The 25,744-nt window shown below is 43.6% G+C and overlaps 1 protein-coding gene across 4 annotated transcripts in view; it reads right to left on the bottom strand.

Moving 5' to 3' along the window:
- The window catches only part of Dyrk1a (dual specificity tyrosine phosphorylation regulated kinase 1A), a 117,795-nt gene that overhangs the window by 86,522 nt on the left and 5,529 nt on the right, over window positions 1-25,744 (bottom strand). The window contains exon 1 of one of the 4 annotated variants that reach the window (XM_038345254.2): window positions 23,623-23,689. The exons of the other annotated variants lie outside the window; for them this stretch is intronic. The gene's annotated coding sequence lies outside the window, so the exon portion shown is untranslated. Of the gene's footprint in view, window positions 1-23,622; window positions 23,690-25,744 lie in introns of those variants that run through there. 4 annotated transcript variants of the gene reach the window in all.

Genomic DNA, 25,744 nt, shown 5'->3' on the forward strand with positions numbered 1-25,744 from the left:
CCCAGCGAGCCTCCTGTCTCCACCTCCCCAGCACTGACACTACAGGCATGCACTTGCCCAACCCAGATTGTCAATGTGGCTGGAGTTCAAACCCAAGTCTTCCTACTCTGACAGCAATGACAACCTAGCCACTCCACAGCCCACCTGTGCTCTAAGAACCTCACTTTACCACAGAAAATACAAGCTTTATATGGAAAAGTGGTCCAGTCAAAACAAAAATTTAGAATACAAGGGCTCACCACAAAGAAATTATGGCAGGCTATGGTACATTCTATGTTACAAATAACGTGAAATAATTATGTTCTTACAATTGCTATGACTTGAAGAAAATTGTACATCAGAAAAGGCTCATACCTAAATTCTCACTAGTTTAAGTTTTTGTTGTTTTTGTTATTTTAGTGACTCAAAGCTACTTAGGTCATCGCCAAGCATTTCTGATGGTTGACCAATCTCAACTGCACAGCTCATGGCAACACTGCTCAAGAATCAACTCTTGAATGCACGCCACTTTCACCTTCACCTATTCTGTCTCGTCTTCTACTTCTCACTTCCAAATCCACAATTATGTCACGATGGGTCAACACCACCCAGCCCTCAAACACCACCTTTTTGTTCTATCTACCCCACAGGTCTTCCTGACTATCCACTCTGCTGCCAAGACCGTCAAGCACAACACCAGTGCTTTTCCTTTTCCTAAGGACGTGACTGCCTAGACATGGAGATTCTCTACGGATTGTTGCTGCTGCTACGGTGAGACAGGGTTTCTCTGTGCTAACAGCCCTCGATGTCCTGGAACTCTGTATTTCAGGCTGGCCACAAACTCAGAAATCCGCGAGTGCTGGGATAAAAGGTGTGTGCCATCACACCTGGCTGACAGAAATGTTTATCCCATGACTACTTACCACCTTCTAAGTGGGTGACTGTATGCACACTATCAAGTCACTGAAAGCAGGGCTTCAGCAACCACAGCTGACTAGAGCAAAAGGAGAACATGAAAACCATGATTATTAATCCATTTGCCTCCAAAATCATCTACATGGGTTTACTTTATAAAAAGTAAGGAAGTTGTTAATAGTTAAGATGAGCTGACAGGGGAATGAATGTGTCTACTACGTCTCAGTCCTGTATATCATTCAATACAAACAGCATAAAACAGCATTTTTGCTAGCGATTATTGTTCATAATCACCTACTCTATATAAACAACCAACATTCAGGAAACTTGAAAATGATCTCATGTAAGTAGCAACCCTCTTTCTAACAGGTGTTTGGGGCTAACAAGATGGTTCAGTAGATAAGGAAATAATGGTTCCTATAAATTGTCCTCTAACTTCCAAAAGTGCTCACTTACACATGTGCTGCACACAAAGAAATGTAATATATATACACATCTATATTAATATTATATGTATGTGTGTGTGGTGAGACTACAATAATCCTCACACCACAAAAACAAGTGACCTACTAGAAAAAAAAAAAAAAAACAAAGAAACTTGACAATTCAGTGACATTTAAGAAGAGCTAAACAAAACCCTTCGAGGTAGGAGGTGTTTGCTCCTCTTCTGGCAAAAACTGCCTAAGAAACTATTTCCCATGAGGTATGATTTTTAATCACTAACAAAAATTTATCTGCTTAAAGCTTTGATTTCTGTAATTTAAGAGAATACATTTTTGATTAAAAAAATATTTAATATCAAAGCTGAGGGAGTTAAAGACAAACCCCCTTTCAGATGTGTGAGCCACCACAGGAAACCTGCACAGCCCTCCTAGCTCCCTCGCACTCCTGCTGCAGGCCACTGCGGACTCTAACAAGTCCCGCACTCTCTTCTGCTGTTTTCAGGCAGTCTCACATATGATACGCTAGCCCTGAACCTATGAGGGAAGGATGGCCTTTTTGGGATTCTCCTGTCTCTATAGTTCTGAGATTACAGGTGTAAGCCACACCTGGTTACTCAGCACTAGGGACCCAACCCAGGGCTTTGAGAGCACACGCCCAGATAAGCTATTACAACCCTAGCCCCCAAACTGTTTTTTCATTAAAAAAAAAAATCACATTTTATTATTATCTCCGTACTTTATCAATTCAGAAAAGCACAATATTCCTATTTAATGAAGATTAATTATACAATAATATTAAATTATCAGATTTAGAGCTAGGGAAGTTTTAATCCTGACATTCAAATCAATCCTTTGCCAGACATGGTACCAAATGCCTTTAACCTCAGAGATCAGGAGGCAGAGGCAAGTGGATCTCGCGTTAGTGCCAACCTAGTCTATGTAGTGAGTTCCAGGACAGCCCCGGCTATAAAGACCCTTTTATAAAATAAGAAAAAGAAGAAAAAAATTCAATCCTTTACTAAGAGGCAAAGAATACAAACATGGAAGAGGCTTATGAAACCAATTGCAAAAGCAAGATAGTCTACCCTTGTTTTAACTGAATAGTCAAAATACTCTGCTTCGCTTAAATATGTATGAATACATGTATAACAGGAACACGAGCCTTCACCAAGAAAATTCCCAGAAACCTTTACCAGGATTTCTCCCATCTAAGCACGATCAGGCCTGGCACAACTCTGCCTCAGAGACCAGCTGAATCAGGCACATTCAATGTGGCATGGCCAAAGACTGACAGCAATCCTTCCGATCAGACCAGTGGGCCTGGGGAGACGACCCAGAAGGAAGAACTGAACTGGAATACAGGTACACACAAATGGGAACACACTTCAACAGCCCAACTACATGTCTACCTACCGATCCTCCTGAAACACAACTTCACACAGGAGAACACACACTAGCATCCTATCTATAAACCAATCTGGTCATCATGCTGTAAAATTCCAGTCATCATTCAGACCAAATACGAGTCAAGCAGCAGAGATACAGAATGACAAGACAGCTACCCCCTACCCTGCCAAGGACTTAGAGTACAAAGTGGAACACACACCAGGCTGTGGTGCCACACAACTTTAATCGCAGCACTGGGAAGGTAGAGGCAGGTTGATCTCTGTGAGTTTGGAGTCAGCCTGATCTACAAACAAGTTCCAGGACAGCCAGGGCTACACAAAGAAATTCTGGGGGTAGGGATGGGTTATTAGTAAGAATATTCAAAATTTGAACAATGAGTGGGGAGTCTTGCAATGAGTTAGCACAGAAGACTGAAAGAACAGCATGTGTCTCCAAATAATTACACACGGCATACAAAGATGTAGGGTGCATGGTCCCTAGGAGTCCAACTGGGCTGCAACTAATATGCAATGCTATAGAAGAACAGGCCACGACAGAAGAGAGAAATCCAAAGTAGCTGTTTCATGGATGGCAATCTTTCATCTGCAGAGTTTAGGACCCAGAGCATTTCCTTGGCCAGATCCCAAAACTAGGCAAGGAGCACTGTTAAGCTGTTCACTGGCCTGACCTGACTTGTCCTGTCTGAGAGGCCTTTATCAGTAAAGCAATAGAGGTTCAATATGCCTGATCAAAAATGCTAGCAACCGGAAGTGATTCAAGACAGATTTTGGGGTGTTTTGTTTTGTTTTTTGTTTGTTTTTTTTTTTTTGGTTTTTTTTTTTTTTTTTTTGGTTTTTTGAGACAGGGTTTCCCTGTAGTTTCTAGAGCCTGTCCTGGAACTAGCTCTTGTAGACCAGGCTGGCCTCGAACTCAGAGATCCGCCTGCCTCTGCCTTTAATCCCAGCATTCAAGACAGATTTTGGAATAACTACACATGAGATATCTTAGGGACGAAAGTCTAAAGATGACTCTCTTTTATACTTTTAATGGACTTTATAAACAGCTTAAAGGTGATAACTTTTTTCTTTATAATTCTATGCTTAAAACTAAAGTTTGTGGGGCCAGAGAGATGGCTCAGTGGTTAAGAGCACTGACTGCTCTTCCAGAGGACCATGGTTCAATTCCCAGCACCCAGGTGGCAACTCACAACTCTCTGGAATTCCAAGATCTGACACCTTCACACAGACAGACACGCAGGCAAAACACCAATGCACATAAAATAAACTATTTTACGAAAACAGCTAAAGTTTGTACACAATAAAGCATTAGACTTGTGGCATCATGTCACCTCTCAAAGTCAGAAAAGTACACACTTTGAAGCTTTCTTAGTATCAATTTTCTGATTATGGATGCTTAATCTGCCTAGTGCATCTGCCCAGTCAGAATAGCTAAGTCTTAAAAGAAAGTAGTCTCTTTGACTAAGCCTATTTCCTGCCCTCACATTTTATACTCACTCTGCAAATGGTCTAACAATAAGAGCAAAACTATTCTGAAAGCCTGAAACTGGGTATTTGAACCAACACAGAATGGTAAAAAAAATCTTTACCAATTATATAGCTGACAGAGAGTTAGTATCTAGATTATACAAAGAAACTTGAACATCAAAACAACAACAACAACAAACAATCCAATTAAAACATGGAGTATAGAGTTGAATGTTCTCAAAAGATTGAATGAAAATGGTTGAGAAACACCTAAAGAAATGTTCAACATCCTTAGCCATCGGGAAATGCAAATTAAAAGTACTTTGAGATTTCATCTTACCCTAGTCAGAGTAGCCAAGATTAACTTTAAAAAAGACAGCAGATGCTGTCTCATTGCTCATTGCTGGTGAAATGCAAACTGGTATAGGAACCATGGAAATTCATGCAGCGGTCCCCCACAGAGATGAAACCTGATCTACCACAAAATCTTGAGCACAGACAAGTAGGACTCTACTTACTACGAAGACACCAGCTCATCCATGTTCACTGCTACTCTATCCGTAACAGACAGAAACTGAAAAGAGCCTAGACATCCATCAACAGGTGGACGAATATGCAACAACAGTACACTTACACAGTTAGGAAAACTAAAATTCTGAGATTTGCAGGTAAATGGGGGAACTAGACACAATCATCCTGAGTGAGGTAACCAAGACCCAGAAAGACAAACACATGTTTTCTCTTATATGTGGATGGTAGCATTTAAGCTTTAAACATATGTTTTCATTTAGAATATCCAGAGGCTAGGTAACCAGTAAGGGACCAGCGGGAAGGAGATATTCCAAGGCAGGGAAATAGAGTATAACACCATAAAAAGATAAAAGGGAAACTAGAATAGGGGAACTAAATAAGGAGAGTGAGGGGGCAGAAGAAAGGAGGGAATGTGGGGAGGGCAGCTAACACTGAAGGCCATTGGAAAAGTCATCGGGAAACCTACTACTGCAGAAGTTTCCCAAAACATAGAAAGGAATTTAAATAGAGTTACCATTGAACAGAGAAAGACACAGACCAAAGTAGACATCATCTACCATGTAAAACCCCCCAGTACAGGGTATGGGTTACTTGCTGAGTCACTGGCCAAAGGGGTCTCACAGGCCCCACCCCAAACATCACAGGCCACTGTCAGTGCTATTGGTTTCCCTCCACAACATGAGATGAGGCCTTATTGGGGAAGACACCACTTATTTATGTCATTGAACATGAAGAAATCTAGTTGGTGCCCAACTAGAAGCATCTCACCCCTCCTAACTACTGTAAGTAGCGCTAGAAGTACAACCCATGCCACTGGAGGAGAAGGTATCTTCAATCACCCAGCTACACACCCAGCAACAACAACAACCTGCCTGCAAGATATATTATTGGTGTAGTAGTAGCAACACATTCTATGGGAGCAACCAACTACTTTCTGACTGGATTTAAAGCCCATCTATGAAACATAGACCTGACCCTGTTAATGAGACCTAATGTATAAGACTAGACAGGTCAGCGGGCGGTAGTGGCACACACCTTTAATCCCAGCACTCGGGAGGCAGAGGCAGGCAGATCTCTGTGAGATCAAGGCCAGACTGGTCTACAGAACTAGTTACAGGACAGCCAGAGCTGTTTTACACACACACACACACACACACACACACACACACACACACACACACAAACTGTCTTGAAAAAACAAACAAAACAAAAAATGGAGCAGAAAAATGTGGTCCACAGTCAATGGGAAGGGTAGCAACAAATCAGTAGAAAATCAATGTTGGGGCGACCGTTGATAGATTAAGCAGACAGATTTTTAGGCAATTATTTTAAACATTCAAAGAAAAATAAGAAATTACATTCAAAAACTTAAAGAGGAAAACACAGTTTTTGTTGATGGTAGTGGTTTGTTTTATTTGTTGTTGTTTTGAGATAGGATCTCACTATGTAGACCAGGCTGGCACCAAACTCATAGAAATCCTTCTACCTCCTACCTCTATAGAGTTCTGGGATTAAAGGCAAATGTCCAGCTAGAACATGATGGTTTTTTTTTAAGATTTATTTATTATTATGAATACAATACTCTGCCTGCATGTGTACCTGCACCCCTAAAGAGGGCACCAGATCTCATTACAGATGGTTGTGAGCCACCATGTGGTTGCTGGGAATTGAACTCAGGACCTCTGGAAGAAGAGTCAGTCCTCTTAACCGCTGAGCCATCTCTCCAGCCCCCGAACATGATGATTTTTAATATGTGAATATATAGGGTACTTCGACAGAAAAATTTAAACCATAGAAAATAACAAAAAGACTCTAAGACTGAAGAGTATAATAACCTCATCAGAAAACGTACTAGAGTCAACAACATTATTGAAGAGTATATCTCTCTCACACATACACTCAGAGAGAGAGAGAGAGAGAGAGAGAGAGAGAGAGAGAGAGAGACAGAGAGAGACAGAGACAGAGAGAGACAGAGAAAGAGAAAGAGAAGTACAGGAAACTTGAGGACAGACTGAGGCCTCAGGGGCCCAAAGAGCATCAAATGCTGTGAAACACACATAAAAGGAAACCAAGAAATGAAGGGGCAGACAATTCTCAACTTATATCCATACCCACACCTATACAGTTCAAAACCAGAGAGGAAGACGGTGTCTTCAAAGGAGCCAGGGAAGCCAACACTGCTTACAGAGGAGCTAAGCAGAGTAAGCAGCACTGCCCATGGTCAGAGCCCTCCCAAGCATACAGCATAGAGTGCTGACCAACAAAACTGCAACAGGAGCCTTCACATTCAAACAGGGGACAAAGAAAGCCACTGGCAGATAAAACTTCACAAGAACCGAGAAACATCTATGTGGACCTACCTGCACTGTAAGGAAATGTTAAAGAACATTCTGCAGGGGCTGGAGAGAGAGCTCCACAGGGGAGAGCACATTTGCTCTGGCAGAGGACCTGGATTGGAGTCTTTGCACCTACAGCGGTTCACAACCATCCACAACTCCAGTTCCAGAGGAATCTGACACCTTGTTCTGAGCTTTGTAGGAATGAGGAACATACATGTAGGCATTCATGTATAAAATAAATCTTAAAGGGGGGGGGAGGGCTGGTTGCATACCCCTTTAATCCCAGCACTCAGGAGGCAGAGGCAGGTGGATCTCTGTGAGTTCAAGGCCACCCTGATCTACAAGAGCTAGTTCCAGGACAGCTAGGACTGTTATACAGAGAGACCCTGTCTTGGGGAAGGGGGGGTGATGACATGGAACAGTGTTCTTCAGTCTAAAGAAAAAGGAAACTACATGGAAATTTAAATTTATACTAAGAAATAGAATCTATACTAAGAAAAGAAACTGGAGGAGGAGAAAGAGGAGGAGGAGGAGGAGGAGGATACATTTTCATAAATGATTTTTCTCCCATTAATTTCATTAAGAAACAACCGGTAGTTCCCAAAAATTAACTGTGAGTTATTTAGTAACACAGGCCAAAGGCAAAGCCCAGTAAAGTATAAGCTCAAGTTTCAGTGTGCAAAACAGAGGAGCGTGCAGAACAGCCGTGCACATGAGAAAGGGCTGAGGCGGAGCCAGCAGGACCAAGGGCCATCACACAGGATAGCGGCGTGAGCTGCGAAACAGAACTTGGGGCAGCTCTGGCTCCAAACATCTAAGAGCAGGTGTGAACACCCTCAAGACACAGAGACGTCCAAAAAAGCTCAGCAATCACAGACAACACTGCACACACTCTCCATCCCAAAGCCAAAGCAGAGGACAATCTAGCACATCTCAAGTTTAGGGGCTAGACATGGACCTCACTAGTAGGTCACTCACTTAAAAAACGAGAAATAACAGATGTGAAAGCATAACTTAAAAACACGCATCAGGTAAGACGCCCGGATAAACAGATGTACATGTAACTGTAAAAGCCCTCCACTGGCACCTTCCATTTCATGTGTGCCCACCTTTTTTATTGTTGCATGTTTTGAGTAAGGGTCTCATTCTGGACCCTGACTGCCTAGAACCAACTAGGTAGCCCAAGATGCCCTTGAACTTCTAGAAGTCAATCCTCCTGCCTCAGCCTCCAGAGTCCTAAACTACAGGCGGGTACCCCAACTGCCACAACACTTAACTTTCAAGTATGTATATCTTTTAACATCACTGAATGTATATTTATACCTTATTTAAAATAAGCTATTAGCCTACACCATTAACCACATAAAATATAGCACAATAAGAGCACAATGATAATGCCGGGCGGTGGTGGCACACACCTTTAATCCCAGCACTCAAGAGGCAGAAGCAGGAAGATCTCTTTGAGGCCAGTCTGGTCTAGAGTAAGTTCCAGTACAGCCAAGGCTACATAGAGAAACCTTGTCTCAAAAAGTAAAACCAAACAATGAAAACAACCACTAAAAGACAAGCTATTTTTGCCTTCGACTCAAGCACCAACCTTCAGGAAAAGCTCAACTATCCACTCCTCACTACTCTCTACAACTCCCCAGCATTCACACTCTAGGAGTCCTCAGGAGGTCCCAGCATTTGTACCATTCCCCTAAACTTACACACGTTTTTACAGCTGCTAACACCTGAATAGACTCATTTTAATAAATACCTGGTATAAAATTATCAGCCAGCTTAAGCCAGCCAAAAGAACTAACTGCCATCACTTAGAGAAAAGGAGCTCAATCAATTCAGTGCTATAAATGACATCTTACAGATTTACTGCCTCCCAGTTTGGATTCCAAATTTGGATCATCGAGCCAACATTGAAAAGTTACAAGATACATTATCAAAAAAAAAGTTACTATTTCAAAAGCACTCTTCCTACTCTCCCAAACCATTTACAAGAGCATCTTCAAGGATATTTACATCCTGATATCTATAACCTAGGAACTGCAGCTTATTTGGGAAACAGCTCTTGTAGATGTGGGTTAGTAACCTATCTTCAGGGGACACCACCCACAGTTATCACCATGAACCCTAAACGCCATCATATATGCACCTTAAGACAGAAGCAAGAGACGTGACATGGGCACAGAAGATACCAACGTGACACAGCTGCAGTCGAATGTTAGTTAGCAGTCACCAGCTAGCTAACCAAAGGTCAGCCAAGAGATTCTCTCCCACAGCTTCCCAAGGAAACACAGACCCGCCCTGTGGCTTACTGGATGACAGTCTAGTGGCTGTTATCGAACAGCTGATCTCCAAAGCTATCAAAGCACACCTATGTTGTTTGAAGTCATGAAGTTTTCCTAAGATCTTACAGCAGACACAGGAAGCTAATACTAGGAGCAAAGAAAAACATTTCAATCTTCATACAATATATTCACTCTAGAAATGCTCCTAGGAGATGTTCCGCCTGCATAAGTGCTCCTGGGTTCTTTATGTTCTTAAATGGAAAGTTGCACTTAATGTCCATCTTATTTGGAGTGATTTCCAACCAGTACTTCATAGGGAGCCTCTTCTAGCTTCAGCAGGACATGGATAAACTCTACCACCAGTGTGCTCAGCCAAGTCCAACACTAGTCTACCCCATCTCCAACAGTATCAGTCAAGAAGCTCTCACGTATTCTATACAAACAGCCAGAGTGAGGATGCTAAGTGAAGCCTTTGCAGCATGGAGGTAAACTGTCTGCCGCAAACTCCTCACCACCAAAGGCTGCGGGCTTTTCACACTGCTCTTCCCTGCCTGTGCCTTGCAGCTTGATAACGAGCCCACAGACCTCTATCCTTCATGTCACAATGGGTTAGCAGCCACCCAGTCTTGGTCAAAACCAAACCAAAGTTAATTCACTGACAAGGAAGATAGTTCAGGCTTAGAGAGCTGTCTCACCAAGAAAAGCCACTTATTTTAAATACCTACAATCAAGATCTGGTGGCACAATTACAAACTGCTCTGAGATTTAAGACCCTGTGTTCTGTCTACTAAAAGAGCCCGCTCTTCCCCTCCCAGGACTTCTGGGACAGGGGCATGTACTCAGACCCACTCACATACTCTGCATCCCAACCTTAGTTCTCTTGCCTGCCCCTCGGGAAGGGGGTCCTCTGAGAGTTTCCCATCATCCTCTTGCCTGCTGGGTCCGTCCTGGTTACACTCCACAGCACAGCAAAGGGTTCTCCCGCTTCCTGACACTGTCCCTGCTGTTGCAAGGTATGCTCTTGACATAAAGACCACCTCACACGCTCTCCTTCTGGTTACTGAAGAAAGCAATTCTTAAGAGCAGTATCAGAACTGCTAAGTCTCCTCTAGTAGATTCAAACTTTCTTTCTTTTTTTAATTTATTTATTATGTATACAATGTTCTGTCTGCATGCCAGAAGAGGGCACCAGATCTCATAGATGGTTGTGAGCCACCATTGTGGTTGTTGGGAATTGAACTCAGGACCTCTGGAAGAACAGCCAGTGCTCTTAACCTCTGAGTCATCTCTCCAGCCCCAGATTCCAACTTTCTTATGGACAAGGAACCTCTTACTCAACTTGTCAAAGAGCAAAGCTCAGGGTCTTCCATGCAGACCACACTCAAGAAGAATTTAACTGGGGGCATCAAGCTGTCACTTATTATCCTATGGGAACTATGCAAAAACAAAAGTATGTATTCATGATTTGGTTTAACTGGCTCGGAGTCCTCCTCCTCCTACCTGGGGCTCCCTTGGATTTCTACGGGAGTGGAGTGTCACCTCTCACCTCTGGGCAAACCACCCAAACACACAGCAGACACTCCATTTACACAGCTACTAACGCTTTTACAGAACAACTTCAGATACAGCCCATTTCGTGTTCTCTCAGCCTATGAGGTAATGAAGCACTTTCGTATGAGAAAATGACACACCAAGTATGGAAGTGGTTTCCACACTACTGACAGCTAGCTCCATCCGAATCACCCGGAGGGGCTTGTTAAAAATTCAGATTCTGAGACAGAACCATCACAATCTCCTGAGGGCACAGCCTGAGCCTACAAACTCAACAAGATCCCTAGGCAATCTTGACACGTGGCCAAATTGGGAATTTATGGTAAGAACCCAGAGTCCAGAAGTCTGGATGGCATTCAAGGAAGGTTTTCTAGGCAGGCTCACAAGAGGCCCTCCACTGCAGACTAAATGTGTATCTATCTACATAGAAGGTTGCAACAACGCTTCATGAGGCAAACATATAGTCAGGTTTGATAAATTATATATTTTTAATTAACTTCAAATATCTTTCATTACCCCATTCTTAGCATTTTATGCATTACCTGCCAAAATAATTTACCTTGTGTGAAATCCATAACTGGTTTAAAAAGATGGGGAGAAGGAGATAGCACTGAAGAGAAGGCTCGGCATTTAAGGGCATTTGTAAAGGACATGGGTTCAGTTCCCAGCACCCACATGGCTGCTCACTATCATCCATAATTCCAGTTCCAGAGGATCAAATGTTTTTTTCTCACCTCTACAGGCATCACACGTGCGCATGCATGCGCGCACTTTACACACACACACACACACACACACACACACACACACACAGGCAAAACACTGACACATATAAAATAAATAAATAGGTCTTTTTTTAAGAGAAAAAAAAAAAAGACAAAAGTTCTCCCCCAGAACCGAACCATACACCTAGTTTGACTTCATGGCCAAGCACTTTGCTGTTAACTTCCCATCTGCTATTCAGGGGATATGAGCATGTGTCTTCCCCATAAACAGAATCAGGCCACTTTAGAGCTCAGGACACAGTGAACAGTCCCAGCCTTGTGCTTTCCTGCAGACACCCTCCCCACAGATGAAAGCAGAAGGAGATTTCAAAAAAATGAACAACTGAGGCAGACCCCCAGCCCACCTTGACCTCAAATATCTGCTCCAGCAGCGTGGCTGTTGGTCAGAATACACTACGGTTTAGGTGCCTAGTGCAGCTAACTCCCTTCACAAGGATACCTCTCATGCGGTACAAAATTTCCTAACAGAACTCTGGACACTGAAACTGCTTAGAAGACTACCCACCAGACTCTCTAAGTCTCTACACAGGAGAGTGACAGCCAGGACAACTTGAAAGCACAGCAGGAAGAAGCAGAAACACTGAACACAGCTCTCAATTGTCTATTCCTTCCCTCCACCCTCAATGTCATGCTACAAACTAGACTATACACTTATAGGTATTTTGGTAGTTTTCTTATAAAAGAGAATAGGTTAAAAATCACTCTCCTATGTCTGTCATCCCTGTCTTCATCACTCACCGGCTCCCGGGAAGCATTTCTAGGTGTATATACAGCTCAAAGCAAAGAGAGAAGCCAGCAAGCAGATGTCAACACTATTCCATTCCTTTTCCTGCAGGACCTGGGCACGGGCCAGTCTTCTACCCTCTCCTCACCACTGTGCAGGAGCAGACACAGAACTGGCCTTACTCCCTGGAAGAGGCAGCCATGGCTGAGCAACCCATTGGACAGGAACCTGCCTCCAAAGGAGCGTCTCCTGGGTCTTGTGTGGAGCAGGCAGTGCCTTGGCTCACCCTTAAGAGCTGGAGAGTATGCAGGTCTAACTAAAGCTGTCTAGCCCTCCTTTCCCTGTACAAAGACAGCAGAGCTCACTGTGGAGACACCTGAGGGGTTTTATGGATTGCAACATGACCCAAGAGGTGGTTTATTTGATGAACTACACAGCCTGGCTATCTCATAGTATGGTGCTTTGACATGTAAGTTGGAGTTGAGAAGCCCATTAAAGTACTCAGGAACACCTCTGTCCTAGTCCTAAATCTGTGCTTATGAATTCTATCAAAATTACAAATATACAATTTAATTGAATTTGAAATTACATTAATTATATGGCTTTTTCAATGTACTCATAGCTAAAAGCTGATACACTTATATCATTGTATAATGAAATCTTGAACAGGTCAACACAAAGTGTCACCTTTCCTTATGTCGGAGAATGTCCACTGGCTCAAATCAACCACACTTGCAATAGCCACACCTTGTACGGTCCCCTCCCAAGACTGCCCTGCCATATGATCAGAGAATGGGAAAGTGGCCTGCTTCCAGAAATGAACTCCAACTGCCCTGGTAGCTCCAGCTCCAGCACCTCTGGAAGCAGTCACTCCGTAAAAAGTCCAACTGCCTGAGACTAACTGTGAGAAATTCCAGACAGTGAGGAACAAGGCAATATGGGAGATGACAGGGACACCAGACAAGTGAAGGCTTAGTCAACTTGGACTATACAGTGACAGCAGACACCATGTGGAATAGAAATAATCCTGCCCAACTGGAATTAAGCAAACAATAAGTACTGTGGCTTACATCACTGTGACGGTTTGTTAAGCAGCAACAAGTAACCCCAACATTTTGTATACCAACAATATGGGGAAATCACAATGAAGCTGTTTGGAAACTATTTTGCAGTAACATTCTCTCCTCTGAAATGATGTCTTCTTTAATTGAAAGAGAGGCTGTGAATCCTGCCTTCTCATGTCAACAGAGCCATGGATTTTGTGCCAAACAGCTAATGTTGAGAAAGAAGGGTAGAAATCCCATCTCCAGATTACTAGACACACAGACACACAGACAGAGGCAGGGAGGCACAGCACCTCAACCCTCTGTCTGAGGCTGTGTTCAGATTGCCACTGTGGAAGCAGAGACAACAGCAGCACTGCACACTGAGCCTGTTAGCACTGCTCCATCTGGACGTCCCATCCTACAGCGCTATGCTAGGTCTCTGCTCTTCAGTCTGTACTACTACTGCACTGCTGCACCATGTACTCAGCTCAACATTACCGTCTTCTCCAAAGATGAGCTTAGAACCTGACAGCACTAAGAGTTGGGGATTAAGCTGGAGCAATGTCTCGGTGATTAAGAGCATTTGTTTCTCTTCCAGAGGGACCTGAGTTTAATTCCCAGCACCCACATCAGGTGGTTCACAACCTGTAACTCAAATACACAATTCCGTCTTCTGAAATCCATAGGCATCTATACTCACACATGTGCATTCACACAGAGACACACATAATTAATTTGTGTTTGTTTAGCATTAAAAGAAAGACAGACCCCCAAGATGTTTGGGTATGGATGAACTTGCTGCCCTCTGCCATGTGAGGGCACAGCCGGACCATGGAGAAGCAGGCAGGCCTTCACCACACTGACTCTGCTGGTGACTCAATCCTCAACGTCTCACAACAATGATGTGGTACATAGTAAGTGTCAAGGCAGCACCAAGGACTGAGAAAGGCCCTGAATACAAATAATCATTTTATAAATACGTGTAATAAAATGAGAACATAAGACAAAAACTAAGGAAAACAACAGAAAAAAATCACTTCCTTCCTACCAAACTACAAAAAACCCTAAAGATGGCATCAAATGAGTAACTGGGGCTATGGAGGCCCCCTCACTCCACTCCATCAGGGCTGGGATATAAGCACTTTATGCTGGTTCCAAAGGACATGATTTTCTGCTTTAATTCCCCACCTGAGCCAGCTAAAACTGAGCCTAAAATAGGCATACAGACACTTGTAAGTCTAACCTTCTATATCTATAAGCTACGCAACCTTGGGCAATTTGCTCAGCAGCATTTACGGAAGATGAATAATGGTTTGCAGAGCTGCACTGCAATTAAATGAGATGATATAACATTTGGAAATGATAATGAACAACAGAAAGTTTGAGTGGCATTATATTAGACAACATAACATTTGCTTGTTTAATGTTACAAGCATCTGCTACGCCAGCTCTGTGTTTCACAGACAATGTAAAAGCAGCACAGACAATACGCTCAAGGAAAAGCTAAGAGTAAAGGAACAGAAAAGCCTAACACAGGAAATCAGACTACTCAGAATAGAATGACCTGGACAGAAAACCTAGAGCCTGATACAAACAGAATCTGAAAACTTTAATAATAAATTAGGTTTTCAATCCATGGTAGTAAGAGCCATGAAAGATTACAGAATTCATGAAACAGAGTACATTCGGGGTGGGAACAGAAAAAAGATAACAATACAAAACACACACACACACACACAAAATCCTGAGAGGACCAAAGTTTAGGCAAGCACACTCAACACACTGAGTAATCCACTCACTCGACTCTGCTAGCTCACAAACCTGCAACCAAGAGAAATCTCAACACCAGTTTTAAAGGATTTTTTAAAACTACAATGGGGGAGGGGGAGCTGGGAGAAGAGGAGGCAGCGGAACTGAGTCAGGATGTAATGTATGAAAGAATAAAAGAAAAAAAATAAATAAAACCACCACAACAAGACAGTGATGCAGTTTTTAGACAGAGAGATGGCAGTGACCACAGACAGGAGAATGAAAAAGTCCAGACAGTAAGGGTTCACAAGGTACTAGCATCTAATCACCTTAGAAAGAGGGACAAGCTCCCCCAGAACATTATACAGTAGCAATCAAGGATCCTCCCAAAGAAAGAACGCATTACCATCGCCCTTACAACTGCTCCATGCACCACACCATTTGACACACAGACAGACCATAGTCTAGTCTGACAAAAGATGTAACCAACAAATAAATACCCTACCTAGGAAATCCAGGAGAAGATAGGAAACAATGAAAAGAACAAGCTCAGAGTGCTTTAAAATCCAGAGAGGGGAATGCCATCCTCAATGAGCCAGGAAAGGCTCTGAACATCACAGTTGAGATCTGAAGATACATTCACGCCCATCTGCATCCACTTCCTCTTCATGACTACACTGGGCAGGAAGTCGATATCCTTAGACCCAGAACTCAAGATCAGAGCCATGCACACGGCTGGGGAAAGACAGGGCTAGTACTCAAAACCAAAACTGAAGACCAGAAACACAGATGTACATTTTTACCACTTCACCATACTGTTGGTGACAATGCTGGCTCCCATGACACTAACTCTGTTCACCCATGTGTATCTCTTTTTCCCTAAGTGTGAACAGGCCAAGGGCTTGCCTTTATCCAAGAAAATGCAACAAAGGTAATACAGATGTCACTTCCACGGTTGTGACATGACTGTCAACTGCCTGTAGAGTGAGTGTCCTACTCTGGCCTTAACAAAGTAAACAGCTAAGCAGAAAAGAACTAGATGGCAGGAATTTAAGATGGATACCTGCCAAATGGCAAAAAAGAAACTAAAGTTGCCAGTCTTCCTGTGGCCAGCAACAGTGTACTTTTACTAGAGATCTTTCCCCCATCAAATCTAATATAGCTTTCTAAGACTGACTCTCAGAAACCTAGGTAATGCCCCAGTGTTTTCCACTGCTAATTTTGTGAGGATATTGTCACACAGCAAGAGAAAAATGTATTGTTTGTCACACAATAATGTTTGGCCACCCATGCTGCTCTGCTGGGAGGCTTATTTTCAACTATTATGCATATCAAGTCAATCAACTTCAGGCTATAGTCACAATCACTTTTTCTAAATAGGGTCTCTCTCTGTAGCCCTGGCTACCCTGGACCTCCCCACCTAGACCAAGGTGAAGCTACAGTAGTCCTTTTAACTCTGCCTCTCTGGTGTTCAAACTACAGGCATGAGGCACTATCACAGTAGGCCACAACTTTTTTTTGTTTTGGGAGGCATTTTTTGAGACACGGTCTCCCCATGTAGCCTTCACCTATAGCACTTGCTATAGAACTTGCTATAGAGCAGGCTGGCCTCAAACTCCTCTGCCTGGAGTACTATGTGGTACCATACCTAACTACAATGACTTAAGCAAGACTCGGGTAACAAGATGTCAACAGGAAACTCTAATGGAAGCCTGGACTTCACAAGACCACTGTACACGCCAATCTGCTAACTCTGTCCTGTCAGTCTCCTAGCCTGCCAGCTTACTGCTCTGTTGGCTCTACCCTGCATTTCCCACGTCACATTTTACAGTGTTTACCACACTAACCTGAACCTTCTGTATACTTCCTGTGTCTGTGTCCCTATCTAATTGTTTAATGTCCTTGTGCATTAATTTTAACATCTGTGTACAATTTTACATTTGTTTCAATTGAGTCCCTGTAAGTCACAGAACTTTAACTGGATGCCACAGTTTACATAGTTACAGAGTACACAGTTACTCTAGGACTAGGCTAACCCTCTAGGGTCTTCATAAGCACTGTGTTTAGTGAGATCTTCCCACTCTGAGTATAAACTATGTAAGAAATCCTCAAGTCTCGACCCTCTGTAGGCTCTGAGGACTGCTCCACCTGCAGCTTCCCCACAAGGCGGCTCCTCGCACAGGAAGCTTGCACACCACACTGCAGACAGGGGCCTGCTCAGGTAAGAGGGACCTCTGAGAAACAGAGCTCTGTTTGCCTCTCCTCCTCTCCAGAGCACTACTCCTCAGAGGAGAACCTCACGGCTTCAGCAACTCCAGCCCTCTTCCTCGAGCAGTGCAGTCACCCTGCTGGAGCTGAGGCCATCCTCCCTGAACTGAGGGGTAGAAACCTCTCCGGATTCATTCCCATCTGTCAAGGATCACACTTGTGTTCAGTGGTCATGTATCTTTCTGTGCTACATATTGTTCAATAATAAAAGTATTTTAAATGTGCATGGTAGGAAATGACATTTAGAATGCTATCTCATAGGCAAAGACAGAAGTCATGACTCCTTCTCATTTAAGCTTAAACTAAATGTTTTCTAGGATGTAACTTCTACAGACAGAGGGACCCATTCTCTGTGACATCATCCCTGCTTCATTTCTGTAATTATACTAGCGGCCTTCCTCCCACTCTATCTTACTATAAAGTATAAGCGCCGTGAAGAAAGGTATACCAAGAGGCTCCTGTATCTCCATCTGGACTGTGTCCTGACTAGAACAGCACACTCAATCAACAGCAAACCACTCAGGAGCCTTTTACTTACTATTCACTGAACTCATCACGAGTAAATTCTAACCTAGATGCAGGTAAGCCCGCTGCAGGAGACCTCTCTAGCACTGGCTACCTACTTAGCATGGACTAAGTAAAGGGTTACTTAGGAACTCGTTCTGACTTTGGGCTAGCCTAAAAGTAACTAAAAGAAAACCCTGTACAGGTACCGGGACATAGTCGCACCGACCAAATGCAAACCACAGACTCAATCACTGCCATTTGTCCTGACACCACTGAAAACAAAGTAAATGCTACAACCAGAATCTGCCACTGCTGCCACTGAACACAAACTGTACAATGTGCCTGACTCTTCCTAAGACAGCCAACCAGCACAGGCAGGACAGGAACCAGGGACATGACCACATTATCTGCCCAGACAAAGACAGCAAAATCTGTTTCCCAGCAACACCCATCCAAGGAAGCACTCTCCAACCAGAAAGGTGTTTAAGAGCGATGGCACACACATTTAATCCCAGCAGAGCCAGGTGGTGTGGGTTCAAGGCCAGCCTGGTCTAGAGAGCAAGTTCCAGGACAGCCAGGGATACGCAAAGAAACCCTGGGGGGAGGGGGGAATGAACTGATTCCAGGGTTCTAGGCCACCAAGATCCTTAGGTTAATTAATGGCTGAAGCTTGGTTCCCTACCTTCAAAATGCTGAATTGGACTTATCTGGTAGCAGCATGTGGACCTACTAAGAGCAATATATAATATATATATAATATATATATTATATATTATATATATAATATATATAATATATATTATATATTATATATAATATATATATTATATATTATATATTATATATATAATATATATATTATATATTATATATTATATATTATATATACAGCAAAATTGAATTCCCTGCATCCTACCTGAATAACTTGTAAAATACAGATAATATTAGCGACTTTGTAGGGCTGTTGAACAGGGCCAATAGCTAATAATAAATATCTGGTTCAAAGGCGTGCATAATGCAGGGAACTGACTAACAGTGGTAGTTGTCACTACTAAATAGCCCCTTACTTCTTAACGGGCTCAGGGTTACGTGAGCCCTTCTTGCAAACCACCACCACCACCACCACCACCACCACCACCACCGACAAGAGTGGTGACAGAGCCTGTGTCCTCAGGCCAAGGCCAGCCTGGGCTATATAATGAGTTCCAAGAGTTACACAGACGCACTGTCTCAAACTGCAAACAAGCAGGAGGTTCCAAGTTTGTACTTTACCATGGTACTATTACTTGGAAACCAGTCACTGAGAAAAGTTGTGAAATTGGACTGAGAACCAGTTTAAATGCTGTCCTTATAAGCTTACAAAGCCTGCTGCACCTGGCAAGACTGACAGCTTCACTAGCTTCAACTACAGGTGCAAGATTCACTTCTGCAAACTCTCCACACAAGCTTTCCCTCTTGTTCTGTCAGCCAACAACTCAAGGTGAAAATTCCAGCCAGAAGGCATGCACACTGTCTTCACTTTTCTGTCACCTTCCGGAGCTAGCCTCATTTACATGTGGACATGAGGACTGCCACAAAGCTAGATCCAGACTCCAGCTGGATCAACGTCACTCTGTTGGCCAGGAGCAATGGCTGATGAACAAGGTCCAAGCTGATTCCTCCAGTGATTGTAAACTGCCCTTAGAGGGTGTGCGCACCTATGGAGGCTGAGGCAGGAGTGCAGTGAACTGACACCAGCCTGGACCATTTGGCAAGACCCTGTCTCAGCCAATCAATAAAGCTGCTCCAAAGATCCACTCAGAGTTGTATGGACTTCAGTAAACTACTACAATGGGCTATTCCTCTAACACAGGAGGTGCCATCTTTCCACTCCTCATACCCGTATTCTGCCCAATATAAAGCAGGCATTTATAAACATTAATATACAAATAAGTAATTTCTTTCTCCTATGCAGAGCACACAGAGCTCTCCAATCTTACTGTGGCTTTTGTTTTAAGAAGCGCCTGCCTCACCCTGTGGCCCAGAATTCAGTATGAAGCTTCAACTCAGCACAGTCCTTCCTAAAAACTGACCTGAGTGTGCCACCATACCGGGATTCCAGCCTCATCCCTCTCTGAAACACCCAGCTCTTCCCTTCCTAGGCTCCAAAATTCCCTGTCTTACTCCATTCCAGATGCAAACATGCCCTGCTCTAGTTCTCTGGTCCCTGGGACTAACTGAAGAAAAAAATTAAAGAAGTTTATTGCTCCATTCAAAAAATGTTTATTTAATGCTTATACTATACCAGGTACCTGGGATGCCTAGGACTGCAAAACAGAGGGTAAAGCACTGCTCGTGTCTGCAGAGGATTAATCAAAGAGGCACTAAAAACTAACTTTAGTAAGTATTATGAACAAAGACTAGACAGACATGAGATTTTATAAACTAAGAATAACTTGGTGAGGGGCTGTGCCTTCCCTAACAAAGTGATTGTTCAGCTAGAACTGAACGAGGAAACCAGTTACCAAAACCGCACAATCACTCCAGACCAAAAGCAACAGTGAAGAGACAGCGGTCAGTCAGGCACAAGTCAGTCACAAGGACAGGTCATTTAGGCAAGAAGGGCACAAGTTCTATGACTCCTTTGGTCTTTACCCTAAAAGTCACAACACTGTTAAGTAGGGTTTTGGGGAGGGGGAATCTTTGTTTTTTTTTTTTTTTGTTGGGGGGGGGGTGGTTTTGGTTTTTACTTTGTTTCAAGGCCAAGAGTCCCGCTGAGTAACCTAGCCCTGCCTCACCTTCCTGAGTAAAATTACAGGTGTGCAGGCAAAAGGACCTCAGTTTGACCCTGTCACCCATGTGAGGAGCAGAGTGTGATGGCACATACTGTAGAAGCAGAGCCAGGCGGATGCCTGGGGACTCACCCAACAGCCAGACTAGCCTAATCACGGATTTCCGACTTGGGGAGAAGACACTGTCTCCAAAGTAAACCTGAGGAACCTCACCAGAGGCTGAGGACCACAACCTCTGACCACAAATTCTTTTACTTCTTAATGATAGAGAAATGTTGCTTCTCTAGACAGTCAAATTCCTCTCCCACTGTTGCCCTTTCAACTGAACTCCTATCCCGAACCTTCGCCATAGGCCTGCATCCTCTACCTATGGATGCACCACACATCCTGAAAAGTCCCCTCTGCAGGCCTGACTGCACCACTGCTGAGTAACTGCCGGCCACTTCCTAGGTGAACTCACCTACCTCCACCACCGTCTTCAACTCCACTACAGAATCGCCATAAGGAAATGGACAAATCACACTACACTCAATGAGCTCCTATTCCTTTTCTTATCCTTGCTATCACAAAAGAGGAATTATTCATCAATAATAAATGTGCTTGATATAAAGATAAAGCAAAAGTCACAATGGCAATGACAACTGTTCAAGATACATGGTCAAAGCACAACAAACTTCTCAGCAGACAGTACAGTCGGGACTACAGCCCTGAGTGTAAGTAAATACAGTTTAGCTCAAGAGTAACTGCCTAAAGGACTCTAAGATCATTTTTGACCTTCAAAATAATTTTTAGGATCATGAAGTCACAGATCCTGTGTCCCTTTGATGAGAATTTAATTTATGTCTATGTTATCCTTTAACCTACACAGAAAAACCATAAAAGATTTTCCCCACCAGAATATATTTCCATAATGGCAAAGAGAGCAGTGGCTCTTGTTCCAGAGATGATTTCCAGGCTCCAGTTCACATCTGGCATGGTGGCCATGCCTTAAATCCCAGGACTCAGGGCTGATGCAGGAGGATCTCAGTGAGTTCTCAAGGCCAGCCTGGTATACATAGAGAGTTCCAAGCCAGTAGTGTGTGTATGTGCGTGTGTGCATATACATGTATAGTCACACATAGTGAGATCCTGCCTTATAAATCAGTAATAGTCCTATCACCACACAAGAACACGCTGTTTAGTACTCAGTCTTCAAATTAGGATGCAGGTACAGACGACGGAACATGAGGCTCACGGGATGCTGAGACACCTGGTTTAAGCTGCAGGCGCCCATGCTCTGCTGCTCTCCATTTCCAGTGTCACAGGTTCAAAACCTTTTCCCACCCCCAGAACAGAAGACACAAACTACAGGAACAATTCTTCAGGTCTCAACTGTCACTGCAAGCATTCCACTGAGGACCTATGGAATCCTCCCACCCATCCTCCTGTATTCACCTGCTCCCTACCTCCAAACCTCAGACACACTGTAGGAACCCAGAAAGTCATCTTGCTATCTACTAAAACTCTGAGAATTTGTACTCCCCTTGTCTTCCACCTTTTCCTTCTCAGTTTCTCACACTAATCGGCCTTCCCAATGCTCCTTACTTACGGCACCACCGGCAGAACTCTCATTCCTGCATGATCCCTTTCCCCTCCTCCCCCTCATCCTGTCACCTTCCCTCCCTCTCCTCTCCAAAGCCCAACACCACATTCTACCACAGGAACACAGGGCACCTACTGTCCCGAATGTTGCTCAAGGCTCCCTAACGACCTTACCTGCCTGTGCTCCCACTAGCTCTTCACACAGCAACGCCTCTCAGCCACTAGCCTTGCCTACACTGGCCTTTCCTTGAATGCACACCTATGGAAAGCGGTTAGATTCCCCTGCACCTTTGCACTAACAGCAGCCACCACTCACACCTCACACAGAGGACGTGCAGACATTTCCTCAGCTGGAGAGAAGTCCCTTCCAGACGTTTACAATTTACCAAAACATCAGTTATTCAACAGGATAAAGGAAAACCAGAAAATAATTAATCTAGCTTTCTTTAACTATACATCTAACAAAGAGTGAATACTCTGTCATTTAAAAGCATAGGTCTTAGCCTTTAATTCCAGGAGGCAGAGGCAGAGTCAGGCGGATTTCTGTGAGTTCAAGGCCAGCCTGGTCTACAGAGTTTGTTCCAGGGCAGCCAGGGCTACACAGAGAAACCTTGTCATGAAAAAACAAAAGGAAGGAAGGAAGGAAGGAAGGAAGGAAGGAAGGAAGGAAGGAAGGTAGGTAGGTTGGTTCGAAACAACTGTCAAATATTTAAAACTTTAAGTACCCGCCCTGGTTAGAAATTGGGGAAATGGCCAGCACGCTTTTAATCCCAGGACTTAGGAAGCAGAAGCGGGCTTCTCTCTGCGAGTTCAAAGCCAGGCTGTTCTACAGAGGAACAGCTAGGGCTACACAAAGTAATCTTGTCTCAAAAAACGAAAGGCAAAAAACAAATTCAAAACAAAAAAGACAGCATTAGAGAAATGCATTTTTGAGACAGTGATTGTCAACACATAAAATGGTAGTATATATTAGAAGACAACTTGGCAATATACATTCAAATATGCTTATAGCTGGCACATAGCTTTCCTTATAAATGGCATCCTACAGCAAATGTTCAGAACACAATTATATGTACCAATAAGTGTACTAGAGCAGCATTGTTTAAAACAGTCAAATATGAAAACAATTTTAATGTCCCTTCATGACAGCTAAATAAACCAAAGAACACATAAAACGAAATAGTTCCCAATCAAAAAACCAAAAACAAACAAAATTAAACAAAATTAAGCCCTGACAAGGAAGGGCTAGGGATGTATCTTAATTGGTAGAGTACTTGCCTATAACTCATGAATCCAGCCCGGGGTTTGAAGCCGAGTATGGTATAAAATGCACATGGAGACACATATCCATAACATTCCAGAGGCTGAAACAAGAGGACAAGGAGGTCAAGAGAGCCTGGGCTACATGAGATCCTATCAAGAAAGAAATGGAAGAAACGAAAGGAGAGAGGGGAAGAGGCCAGAAAGATGGCTCCATGCTTAAAAGCTCATACTGCTCTTCCAGAGGTGCCTGGATCAGTTCCCAGTACCTAAGTGGGGGCTCATAACTGCCTGTACGCTCTAGGAAATCCTACACCCTCCTCTGGCACCCAAGGGCACTTACACACATGTGGCATACACTCATTCAGATACACATATACATAGTCATAAGTAAAAATTCAAAAACAAATCCTTTTTAACTTTTTAAAGAACCCTGGGCATGGCGGCATGCACTTTAATCCCCAAGGCAGAGACAGGCAGACTTCTGTAAATTCAAGGCCAGCTTGGTCTAGAAAGCAAGTTCCAGGTCAGCCAGATAGAAAGTGAGACCTTGTCATCAAAACAAACAAAAACAATCTAGAAAAGAAAAATATATACACAGAAGTCAGGTGAGGTAGCTCATTCCTGTAACTTTAGTGACTAAAATGAGGCAGGAGGATGGCTATGAGTCTGAAGTCAGTGTGAGTTACATAGTGAATTCCATACCAGTCAGGACTACAGAAAGAGTAGTAACCAAAATAAATACATAAAGCCAGGCCAGGGCCAGGCGATGGTGGCGCACACCTCTAATCCCAGCACTCATTCCTGTAACTCATTCCTGTAACTTTAGTGACTAAAATGAGGCAGGAGGATGTCTGTGAGTTCAAGGCCAGCCTGGTCTACAAGAGCTAGTCCCAGGACAGGCTCCAAAGCTACAGAGAACCCCTGCCTTGAAAAACGAAAATAAATAAATAGTCAGGCCCGGTAATACAGGCCTTTAATCCCAGCTACTCCAAAGGCTAATGCAAGAAGATCTGAGCTCAAGGCCTGCCTGGGACAGAGTGAATCCAAGGGCACAGCGTGCACAGCAAGGCACCACTGAGTCCCTACCTCAGAGTAAGCTAACAGACTGACGATCACTGGCCAGTAACAGGTGATGCCCTAGGCTCAGTGTTCAGTCACACACTCAAGCATATACACAACACACACACACACACACACATACAGAGAGAGAGAGAGAGAGACAGAGAGAGAGACAGACAGAGAGAGAGAGAGAGAGAGAGAGAGAGAGAGCTTTTTTCTTCCTTTTTTTGAGATAGGCGTTCTCTTGTGTAACCCTGGCTGTCCTGGAACTCTATACCAGGCTGGCCTGAAACTCACAGAGATCCACCTGCCTCTGCCTCCAAAGTGCTGGGATTAAAGTCATGTGCCACCACCATCTGGTTTGTCTTTGATTTTAAATGCATAGACACTACATACATGCACAAACATATATACAATTATGCACTTTACAAACAAGGCTATGGGATTTGCCAAGTAGGCCAAATACCCTGGGTCTGATCCCCACTGTCACCCAAAGAAGGGAGGGAAAAGAGAAAGGGAGAGGGTTGTATCTAGCACAGTTCAGCAGCACAGTCCATACCAGACGTAACTACACATGAATACACCCAGAGCATGTCCAGCAGAGAAACCTGTGAGTAGTTACTAGAAGCCATGAGAATGTGGTGATGTGGCACCACTCCACAGCACTGCCTACATGATCACAACCGCACATTGCATGCTTGCTATGTGTGCTCACATACACAGAGTGTGTAGGAAAGTCACTAAGAAGAAAGGGATACTCTGTTTGGTAGTTAAGCCCAGAAGGTCCCAGGAATATTACCATATCTAGTGACTAGAAGACACCAACCTTAACCCCCAGAGAAGCCGCTCCTAATCCTGCCCACGACAATCCCACCAAGTGAGAGCTGCCATCTTTCCTCAGGAAAAGGTATAGGTGACAAACTCTTCCCTCCCCATCCCAAAAGGCTCTTATGTAGTGCCAGTGACCTCTAACTTTTAACCCCGCTCACCAGAGCCCAGCCTCGAACCATACCTTATAAAAGCCTCAAATTCTAACCTTTAACTATCCTCTGACTAGCTTGGACTATTTTCCTATTGA

Source organism: Arvicola amphibius, chromosome 10, assembly GCF_903992535.2.
Source record: "Arvicola amphibius chromosome 10, mArvAmp1.2, whole genome shotgun sequence".
Taxonomy (NCBI): Eukaryota; Metazoa; Chordata; class Mammalia; order Rodentia; family Cricetidae; genus Arvicola; species Arvicola amphibius.